This window comes from Triticum aestivum, chromosome 4D, assembly GCF_018294505.1.
Source record: "Triticum aestivum cultivar Chinese Spring chromosome 4D, IWGSC CS RefSeq v2.1, whole genome shotgun sequence".
Taxonomy (NCBI): Eukaryota; Viridiplantae; Streptophyta; class Magnoliopsida; order Poales; family Poaceae; genus Triticum; species Triticum aestivum.
The window spans coordinates 319250979-319262121 of record NC_057805.1 but is presented as its reverse complement, the minus strand read 5'-3'; positions in this window follow the sequence as shown (position 1 = coordinate 319262121).

Below are 11143 nucleotides of genomic sequence, written 5' to 3'. Positions count from 1 at the left end.
GCACGTTCCCGTAGGATAAATCATGTCACATATTTTGATTGCATGTAATGTTTTTCTTTTTTACAAGTTTTACAATAGTTGGCATTTTTTGGAGCCGTTCGTTTGTCTCAATCTAACGGCGCACACATACGTAGTACTCCAAAGTACTCGGATGAAAGTACTCGAAAGTACTAAAACGAGCGGGGCCAGTACTAATGACAAGGTGGGGACACCTTTTAATCTAGGGGCATTTTAGTCCTAGGAAAAATTTGATAAGGTGGGGACACCTTTTAATCTAGGGGCATTTTAGTCTTAAAAAATGTGCATGTCCCTCTCGTCCAATGCAAAACCGCCGTCCCTCTCGCCTAATGCAGAGCCGCTGCCATGGTCCGTCCCCTCTTTCATCGCCATTACAGGGCAGAGGGGAAAAATGTTTCGGCTCCAAACACTGCGTATTGATTATTCACTGATTGTCCGGGTCCTATGGCACAGTAACTACGTACGCGGTACCGTTTGCCATTCAAAGGTGATCTACAATGTGAGGAGGACCACAAAACAAAAGAAGAAGAGCAGATCTGTGCACCACCTCTCGATCAAAAAGCACCATGCCATCTCGCCGCCGTCTACTCGCGTATATTTCGCCTTGCTATTTCTTTTTCTCCATTTGAGTAACATGTTTTCTTGTATACTCAGGTGGCACAAATGCATTCTACACCAACCGTACGCAGGCAATTAGCACCAAGTAACAGCAGAGGTTGAAGTGACGGTCCCAGATTTTCTGTGTGTCTCACCCAAGGCAAGTCAATGAGAAGGCATTAATTTTCCGTGGACAGTCAGGTGCCAAGAAAGAAAAAAACTGCCTACTCCTCTTTGGATTATATTTTTTTGAAAACTTTCAATCTATTCATCTTTAATCATGGTAGTACAACGAACACTGGAAAAAATAAAAATTACATCCAGATCCGTAGACCACCTAGCGACGACTACAAGCACTCAAGCAAGCCGAAGGCGCGCCGCTGTGCTCACCCCTCCCTCGCCGGAGCCGGGCAAACCATGTTGTAGTAGACAGTCGGGAAGTCGTCGTGCTAAGGCCCCATAGAACCAACGAACAAGAACAGCAACCGCCGCAGATGAAGAGTGTAGATCAAAATGATCCAACCTGAAAACACACGAACGAAGACGAACGACGAACAGACCCGAGCAAATCCATCAAAGACAGATACGCCGGAGACACACCTCCACACGCCCACCGATAATGCTAGACGCATCATCGAAACGGGGCTAGGCGGGTAGACCTTTATTCCATCTTCAGGGAGCCGCAAACGTCTCGCCTTCCTGAGCAGAACACAAACCCTAACAAAGCTCTAAAAAAAATCTAAAAACAGAGACCTACCACCGGCAAGGGGCAAGATCCACTCCGCCACCATGGCCCTAAGACCACCAGAGACGGGACGGACCGGCGCCGGCGCCGGCGGGAGGCGGAGTACCCTAGCTTTTTGGAGGTGGCGGCTGTCTAGGTCAAGTCTAATGCACGTTCCCGTAGGATAAATCATGTCACATATTTTGATTGCATGTAATGTTTTTCTTTTTTACAAGTTTTACAGTAGTTGGCATTTTTTGGAGCCGTTCGTTTGGCTCAATCTAACGGCGCACACATACGTAGTACTCCAAAGTACTCGGATGAAAGTACTAAAACGAGCGGAGCCAGTACTAATGGCAAGGTGGAGACACCTTTTAATCTAGGGGCATTTTAGTCCTAGGAAAAATTTGATAAGTGGGGACACCTTTTAATCTAGGGGCATTTTAGTCCTAAAAAAAATGTGCACGCCTCTCTCATCCAATGCAAAACCGCCGCCCCTCTCGCTCAATGCAGAGCCGCTGCCCTGGTCCGTCCCCTCTTTCATCGCCATTACAGGGCAGAGGGGAAAAATGTTTCGGCTCCAAATACTGCGTATTGATTATTCACTGATTGTCCGGGTCCTATGGCACAGTAACTACGTACGCGGTACCGTTTGCCATTCAAAGGTGATCTACAATGTGAGGAGGACCACAAAACAAAAGAAGAAGAGCAGATCTGTGCACCACCTCTCGATCAAAAAGCACCATGCCATCTCGCCGCCGTCTACTGGCGTATATTTCGCCTTGCTATTTCTTTTTGTCCATTTGAGTAACATGTTTTCTTGTATACTCAGGTGGCACAAATGCATTCTACACCAACCGAACGCAGGCAATTATCACCAAGTACCAGCAGAGGTTGAAGTGACGGTCCCAGATTTTCTGTGTGTCTCACCCAAGGCAAGTAAATGAGAAGGCATTAATTTTCCGTGGACCGTCAGGTGCCAAGAAAGAAAAAAACTGCCTACTCCTCTTTGGATTGTTTTTTTTTAACTTCCAATCTATTCATCTTTAATCATGGTAGTACAACAAACACTAAAAATAATAAAAATTACATCCAGATCCATACACCACCTAGCGACGACTACAAGCACTGAAGCAAGCCGAAGGCGCGCCGGTGTGATCACCCCTCCCTCGCCGGAGCCGTGCAAACCATGTTGTAGTAGACAGTCGGGAAGTCGTCGTGCTAAGGCCCCATAGAACCAACGCACCAGAACAGCAACCACCGCAGATGAAGAGTGTAGATCAAAATGATCCAAGCTGAAAACACACGAACGAAGACGAACGACGAACAGACCCGAGCAAATCCATCAAAGACAGATACGCCGGAGACACACTTCCACACGCCCACCGATAATGCTAGACGCATCATCGGAACGGGGCTAGGCGGGGAGACCTTTATTCCATCTTCAGGGAGCCGCAAACGTCTCGCCTTCCTGAGCAAGACACAAACCCTAACAAAGCTTGAAAAAAAATCTAAAAACAGAGCCCTCCCACCGGCAAGGGGCAAGATCCACTCCGCCTCCATGGCCCTAAGACCACCGGAGACGAGACAGACCGGCGTCGGCGCCGGCGGGAGGCAGAGTACCCTAGCTTTTTGGAGGTGGCGGCTGTCTAGGTCAAGTCTAATGCACGTTCCCATAGGATAGATCATGTCACATATTTTGATTGCATGTGATGTTTATCTTTTTACAAGTTTTACAGTAGTTGGCATGTTTTGGAGCCGTTGGTTTGTCTCGATCTAACGGCGCACACATACGTAGTACTCCAAACTATTAAAACGAGCGGGGCTAGTACTAATGACAAGGTGGGGACACCTTTTAATCTAGGGGCATTTTAGTCCTAGGAAAACTGTGCATGCCCCTCTCGTCCAATGCAAAACCGCCACCCCTCTCGCCCAATGCAAAGCCGCGGCCATGGTCCTTCCACTCTTCCATCACCATTACAATCGCAACCATCTCCTCCCTCTCCTGCATTCCTTCTCCTCCTTCTCGCGGCCGCAACTTTGCTCTTCTCATCTTCCACATCTGTAGGATCGAAAGTATGTCTAGAGGGGGGTTTGATTAGACTACTTGACCAAATAAAAACCTAGCATTTTCCCAATTTTAAGTCTTGGCAGATTTTAGCAACTTTGCACAAGTCAAGCAATCAACCTACACATGCAATTCTAAGAGTATAGTAGAGGAATGTAAAACAATTGCATATGAAGGTAACGGGAGGAGTTTGAGGGAGCCAACGCAATGTAGATATGGAGATTTTTTATCCATGGTTCCGATAGGTGGTGCTATCGTACATCCACGTTGATGGAGACTTCAACCCACGAAGGGTAATGGTTGCGCGAGTCCACGGAGGGCTCCACCCACAAAGGGTCCACGAAGAAGCAACCTTGTCTATCCCACCATGGCCATCGCCCACGAAGGACATGCCTCACTAGGGTAGATCTTCACGAAGTAGGCGATCTCCTTGCCCGTACAAACTCCTTGGTTCAACTCCATAATCTTGACGGAGGCTCCCAAGTGACACCTAACCAATCTAGGAGACATCACTCTCCAAAAGGTAATAGACGGTGTGTTGATGATGAACTCCTTGCTCTTGTGCTTGAAATGATAGTCTCGCCAACACTGAACTCTCTCTCATAGGATTGGATTTGGTGGAAAGATGATTTGACTGGAAAGCAACTTGGGGAAGGCTAGAGATCAAGATTTATGTGGTTGGAATGGAATATCTTGACCTCAACACAAGTGTAGGTGGTTCTCTCTCAAAAAATATATGTTGGAAGTGTAGGCATGTTCCGATTGCTCTCTCCACGAATGAAGAGTGGGTGGAGGGATATATATAGCCTCCACACAAAATCTAACCGTTACACACAATTTACCAAACTCGGTGGGACCAAATCAGAAAACTCGGTCAGACCGACTTAGTACATAATGTGACCGTTGGGCATTTCGGTGGGACTGACATGTCAACTCGGTGGGACCGATTTTATTAGGGTTAGGGCATAACGTAATCTCGGTGAGACCGATTACACAAACTCGGTGGGACCAATTTTGGTAATAAGCTAACCAGAGAGTTGGTTAGGCAAACTCGGTGGGACCGATTCGCTCATTTCGGTTGGACCGAAACGTTACGAAGGGGAAACAGAGAGTTTGCATTGCGAACTCGGTGGGACCGATCGGTTATCTCGGTTAGACCGAAATGTTACGATGGGAAACAGAGAGTTTGCAATCCCATCTCGGTGAGACCGAGATCCCTATCGGTGAGACCGAAGTGACTAGGGTTTGTGGTAATGGCTATGTCAAGAGAACTCGGTGGTGCCGGATAGAAAGTTTCGGTGGGGCCGAGTTTGACTTTTGGTTTGGGACATATGTGGATGTGAGAAAGTGGTTGAGGGTTTTGAAGCATATCACTAAGCATTTTGAGCAAGAGACTCATTAAGCAACACCTCATCCCCTTTTAATAGTATTGGCTTTTCCTATGGACTCAATGTGATCTTGGATCACTAAAAGTAAAATGTGGAGTCTTGAGCTTGAGCCAATATGTGTCCTTAGCATTTTGAGGGGTCCACGTTCCTAATCCATGCCATGCCAATCATTGAACTTTCCTGAAATATTTATCTTGAAATGGCATTAGTTCAATGAGCTATATGTTGTTAGTAATTACCAAAACCACCCAGGGATAGTTGTACTTTCAATCTCCCCCTTTTTGGTAATTGATGACAACATATAGATCAAAGCTTCGACAAATGATAATAAGATTGAAATGCATCGTCGCTTTGAGAAGTATGTGATAAGCAAGAGCTCCCCCTAAATTTGTGCATTATTTAAGATTTGCTTTTGAATGCAAATGCGCAATTGATTAGGATCATGGGTTACTCTTCCATGTCACATACATCTCGGTGGAGCGCTCAAAATGATATAAACTAAAAGCATGCACTCATCACCAAGCAAAGTGAATGATCATATAGGGATATGAATGATAATATCATCCAAGCAAGCATTAAAGTAGCATATGATCAATCACATGATCATACAAGTATCTCACACAAGGACATAGAGTATAAACCAAGCACACAATAAAGTTCAACCAAAAGCAAGAGAGACAAAGAAGCAAAAAACTCTCTCTCGAAGCCTATGATCTATACATTTTTCTCCCCCTTTGGCAACAAGTTACCAAAAAGTTTGAAAATGCATAGAGCTATGCGTCTCTGAGGCTTGGTCTTTGGGAGGTGGTGTAGAGAGAACTCCAAGGACGAAGGCATCAGTTGATGTAGTTGGAGCTTGTGGAGTGGCTGCTGGAGGTGGCACTGAAGCTGTGGCTGCTGGTGCTGATGCTGTTGCTCTTGTATCAGGTACAGGCACTACAGCAGACCTCTGTCCTCTAGGCACTCGCTGAAAAGCATCAGTAGTTGTCTTCCCTTTCCTCTCTTCTGCTTCCTCCTGGAGCTGCTCAACTGTTGTTTGTATCTCAGTAACCTTCAGATCAAGATCATAAAATTTGGTCTCTATGATCCTCTCCAGACTCTCCTGGTTTTGAGTCAGGGTGGCCAAGCCCTTCTCAATCCTCAGTGTAGATTGGATCAGATATGCAAGTTGATCTTGCTTGCTCTTCAGGAAAACTTGAGATGCTTTCTCAACACTAGGCATCTTGGCAGCTTTCTCAGCCTTTGCTTTAGCTCTCTTTTCTTGTGCTTGCACTGATGAAGGTTCATTCTCATCCATCATAACCTTGTTGTCTTCAAATTCTGGATAAAGTGGTAAATGCTCCTTGTCCAACAAATAGGTGCCTGTGCCCATCTTGGAGTTGATGAGCACCTGAATGTGTGGAGGATACCCACAAGATCTCTTCTGGTCAGCAGCTGTCCTCTTGACTGTCTCTACAATCAGACTCATGACCTTGAACTTTTGAGGGACATAAAAAATGTGCAGCAAGTTGATTGAGTGTCCTCTAATCATCTTATGATCTCCTGACTTGGGTAGAAAAGTGTGCCTTAGGATTGTGTTGATGGTAGGCAGACCATACAATAAATAGTGTACAGATCCAAGCTTGTGTGTCTCCAAAGCTTTATCAGGGATATTTTTGTACATGTTTGCCATGGAGTTGTGGTCTTTCTTCTTCTTGGCATACACATCCAAGTCATCCTCATGAGCTTCTGGGGCATTGGTCAATTTGGCCCATTCATCAACAGTTGATCCGTACCTAGTACCTTCTGACATCCAAACTATCCTCCCATCTGGATAGAAATGAGAGTGGAGTAAAATTGCAGTATAAGCTCATCATTCCATTTGGTAAGTTTCTGTCCAACAAACTTATCAACTCCACAATCCTTGAAGCTATCATGTACTCCTGGGAAGTGATCTTCATTCTCTTTGATATATTCCCAATCAACCCATCTCATGTCACAGACCATTGGTTTCTTGTCAAGCAGAACAGTCTCATAGAAATCTTGCTGTTCTCTAGTGTGAAATCTGTAGTCAACTGCAGTTCTCCTCCTCACAACATAGGGATCAGACTATCTCCACAATCTTAGTCCTGCATCCTTTCTGATGTTCATGTCCTCGGCTACTGGATGAGCATCGTTGTGGTCTGGAATCTTGGGCTTCAATTTTCTCAAAATAAGAGACTCATCATCTTCTTCTTCAGCTTCAGGCACTGGGGCCTTGTTCTTTTCTTCAGCAGGAATACTCCTGGTGTTCCTCTTGGGCTTTGGGGGTTTTTGAGCTTGAGCTTTGGGAGTATACTTGGGCTTTGATGGAGCAGCCCCTGACTTGATTGCATCTCCCATAAGCTTTTGAGCTTTGGGTGCTGGTGCAGCATCCTGTTCTTCTTCTGAATCTCTTACCATAGTTGATTTTCCAAGAACTTTCGCAGTTGTGGTTCTTGCCCTCTTCTTTGTCTTGTCATCTCCTGCTGCTTCACCATCATCTGATTCTATGGTGAATTTCATTGTCTCTCCTGTTGCAACCTTCCTTGGCTTTGACATTGGGATCCTTCTGGCAGGTGCCTTCTTGTTCAAGCCTGGCTTTGTTGCAGCAGTTGTGCCATATTCCTTCTTTAGCACCTTCTTCTCTGATGTGGCTTCATCCTCAGCAGCCACATAGTCCTCATCCTTAGAGTCTAAGGTTCTCTTCTTCCTGGTTCTGGTGGCTGCTTTGGGCAAGTTACTAGGTGTGCTCCTGCTGCCCTCATCATAGCTGCTTGAGGGGTCTGAACCCTCACTCAATTGCACCTGTTCCTCTGATCTGTTCTGACTGTCACTCTGGTCAGACATCTTGGCAATTACACTGACAGCAGACCCTGTGAATAGACATAGATGAGGTAGAGTGGATGAGCATCACAAAGTGCAGAGTTTTTGCAAAATAGATGACTTAAAAACTTAGTTTTAGTTCTACGCAAAAAGCATTTCGGAGCTACCGATTTGTTAAACTCGGTGATACCGAAGCAATTTTGGAGCCTAAACTAGTGAACTCGGTCAGACCGATGTGCAGTTTTCGGTCAGATCGAAAAACGCATGTGCAATGGCCTAAGCCAAATCGGTGGAATCGATTTCTACAACTCGGTCGGTCCGAGATGAGTTCGGCGGAGACCTAACCCTAAATTTTCAAATCAAATCTAATCTAAGGATGTTTTCAGTGGATAGATCATTTGCATATGTGGTAAAGATCATGGAAAAGTAATGTGCTATGAATCAGAGTTAAAGGAATAGCACATAGATTCAAACCCATACCCTAGTTCGGCGGGAGTTCGCTACAGTGACAACGGCGGAGCAGATTTCCGTTGACGGCGATGGAAAGCAGCGGTGGGAGGTCGCTGGCGGCGAGGAGACGGTTCGGAGACCCGAGGAGGCAGAGCAGGACACACGCGTGGGCTGAGGAGTTTGAAGAATTTCCAAAATCTCACCCGTGGGTATATATATCCCGACCCTGTCGGTGTGACCGAGTGGAACAACTCGGTGGCATCGAGATGTAGAGTCGCAAGCGGTTACTGCAACTCGGTGTGACCGAAACGTTCAAATCGGTTGCACCGAGATGAAAACCTAGATCAACTTAGTGAACTTGTTGTGACCGAAGTGGATGACTCGGTCATACCGAAATGCATAAAGAGGTTTTGGAAGTTTAAGTCTATGATGAATCGGGGACTCCGAGTGCTCCTCACACAGAGTGGTTCGAATCTAACTTGATCAAACTTTGTGATGTAGCATGAATAGAGTTTGAGACGAGAAAAGCATAGATAGCTAGAGAGAGTACTTAGGCATTCTTGTCCATCCATTTGGCAAAAGAGAAAGAGCCAAACACTCAAAGCAACAAACGGATGTCCTCGAATGATAAAATATGCAATCAACATGCTCACACAATAAAATGGCAAATGAAATATGTGACAAAGCATGCACAATCACTCTAGCATCTATCAAGCAATTTGGCGATGACTAGGTCATCTATATATGAGTATATTGACTTAGGAGTGAAATGAGAACATTTGATCATAGGTCATACTCATCGTTTAAGCACAAGTGGGGTTACCACTTTTACATAAAGCATTGTTGTGTTCACATCATTAGAGTTGCTTTAGCTCAATTGATTAGAGTAAATCTCCCCCTAGATGTGATATCCCCCTAAGAGGGATGAACTAACCTTGGGTTTTGTCGATGATGAGTTCATGTAGGTGTTGAAGATGTAGATACTCAATGTTGATGTAGATCATTTGGAGCAATCCATTTGAGTGAGTTGCACTTTCAATACCTACACGGGTTAGTCCCACAAGGAACAAACAAGGATATCCATAGACATAGAGTGATGTTCACATAAGATGATGTCCATGAAAGCATTAGGTTACCTTGTCCCTTGTCTTACCAACAAGAGGGTTTGTGACTCCTTGAACTAGTGCAAGATATGGAAGTTGTTTGCACTTGTCCTTGCCAAAATGATATGAGTGAATTATGTTGGCGGAGTCACCCTCAAGAACTCTCTAGTTCTTCTTCTTCAGGATCCACACCATCTTGATGGGAATCCTTGGAGTTGTAGTCGTACTTGATGAAGTAGAACTTGATGTAGTCTTGGGAACCCACTTGACCAAGGCCTTAGGGGCTTCTTCAAATGCATCAATCTCCTCTTGAAGCTTGTCCTTTCCCTTTTGCTTGTGGTCTAGTGGTGGAAGATCATCTTGAGCTTGTGTTCCTTGGAAAGAAGTAGGATCATACTTCTCTTGTTGAGGAACAAACTTCGTCTTGGGGTATCGATCTTCTTCCCACTCAACTCCATTGGCATTGAACTTTCGTTCAAAACCAACACCTTGATTCTTCCGGTGTCTTCCTTGCTTGCATACAATCTCCTCAAATTGCTTACTTCCGGCAAGGATCTTGTAAACACCTTTCTCTATGATTCGCTTCAATAAGCTATTTTCTTGCTCAAGTGTAACTTGGCTAATAGAATCATTAGTGGAATCAAGAGAACTACTAGAAGCAACAACATTGGATTTAGCATGATTATTGTTACTACTAGAAGAAGAATCTTTCTTGTTCTTGTTGCTAGATTTAACTTGTGGCATGTAAGTAGACACGAGTAAATGCTTGGCAATGTAAGAAGAACTTTTCTTGCGAAGATCATCATTGATTGCTTTTAAGAACTCATGCTCTTTCTCAAGGTTGAGCTTTTCAAAGCGTAGCTTCTCATGAGTCTTTAAAAGTTCTCGATGATCTTCCAAAGTAGTTTCATGAGATAACTTAAGAGTGTTTAGTTCTTTAGTTAGATGCTCAATCTACTTCTCATAATCGTCACTCATTTTATCTTGATTAGCATGATTAATAACAAGTTCATCACAGTTTTCATAACTAGAGTTGTCAACAAGTAAATCATCATCTCCTAGCAAATCATCTTCGTCGCTATTAAAATCAACATACTCGGGGTGTGATACCTTTGGGCCTTTAGCCATGAAGCATCTTCCAATTCCTTCATTTGGTGAGTCAAATATGTCGTAGGAGTTGTTCAACACAAGTGCTAGACCGGCAACACCTTCATCTTGAGTATATTCGGAGTCGGAGTAATAACTTCTTTCGGAGTGATGGTCGGAGTCGGAGCCAGATACCCATTCACCAACATGAGCTTGATGTCTTCATTTTGTGTAGCTCTTTGATGACTTGTCCTTCCTTTCCGAATCCTTGCTTCTCCGAGAGGATGTTCGTTCATAACGATCATCTCTACTCCTTCTCTCTCTTGGTGGTGATTCTTCTCTCCTATTCCTTCTTTTGGGAGAATCTTCTCTTCTTTTGTAGGGAGCCGTACACTCATTGGAGTAGTGTCCGGGTCTTCCACAATTGTAGCAATTTCGTTCACGACTTGAAGATCTTTTGTCATTGTAGGACCTTGACTTGGAACTTCTCTCCTTGCTTCTACTCTTGTAGAACTTGTTGAAGTTCTTCACCATTAGGCTCAATTCTTCATTGAAGGTTTGTTTCTCACTTGATGATGTGGGAGCATCACAAGAGGCTTTGTAAGCACCACTTGACTTGTTGTGGAGCTCTTCCTTATCCTTAAGTGACATCTCATCAGCAACAATTCTTCCAATGACTTCCGTAGGCTTGAGATCTTTGTAATTGGGCATCATTTGGATCAATGTGCACACGTTATCATATTTCCATCCAAGGCTCTTAAGATATTCTTGATAATGAATCTATCGGTCATCTCTTCACTTCCTAAGCCGACAATCTCATTTGTGATGAGAGCAAGCCTAGAGTACATTTCAGCGACACCTTCACCATCCTTCATTTTGAACTTGT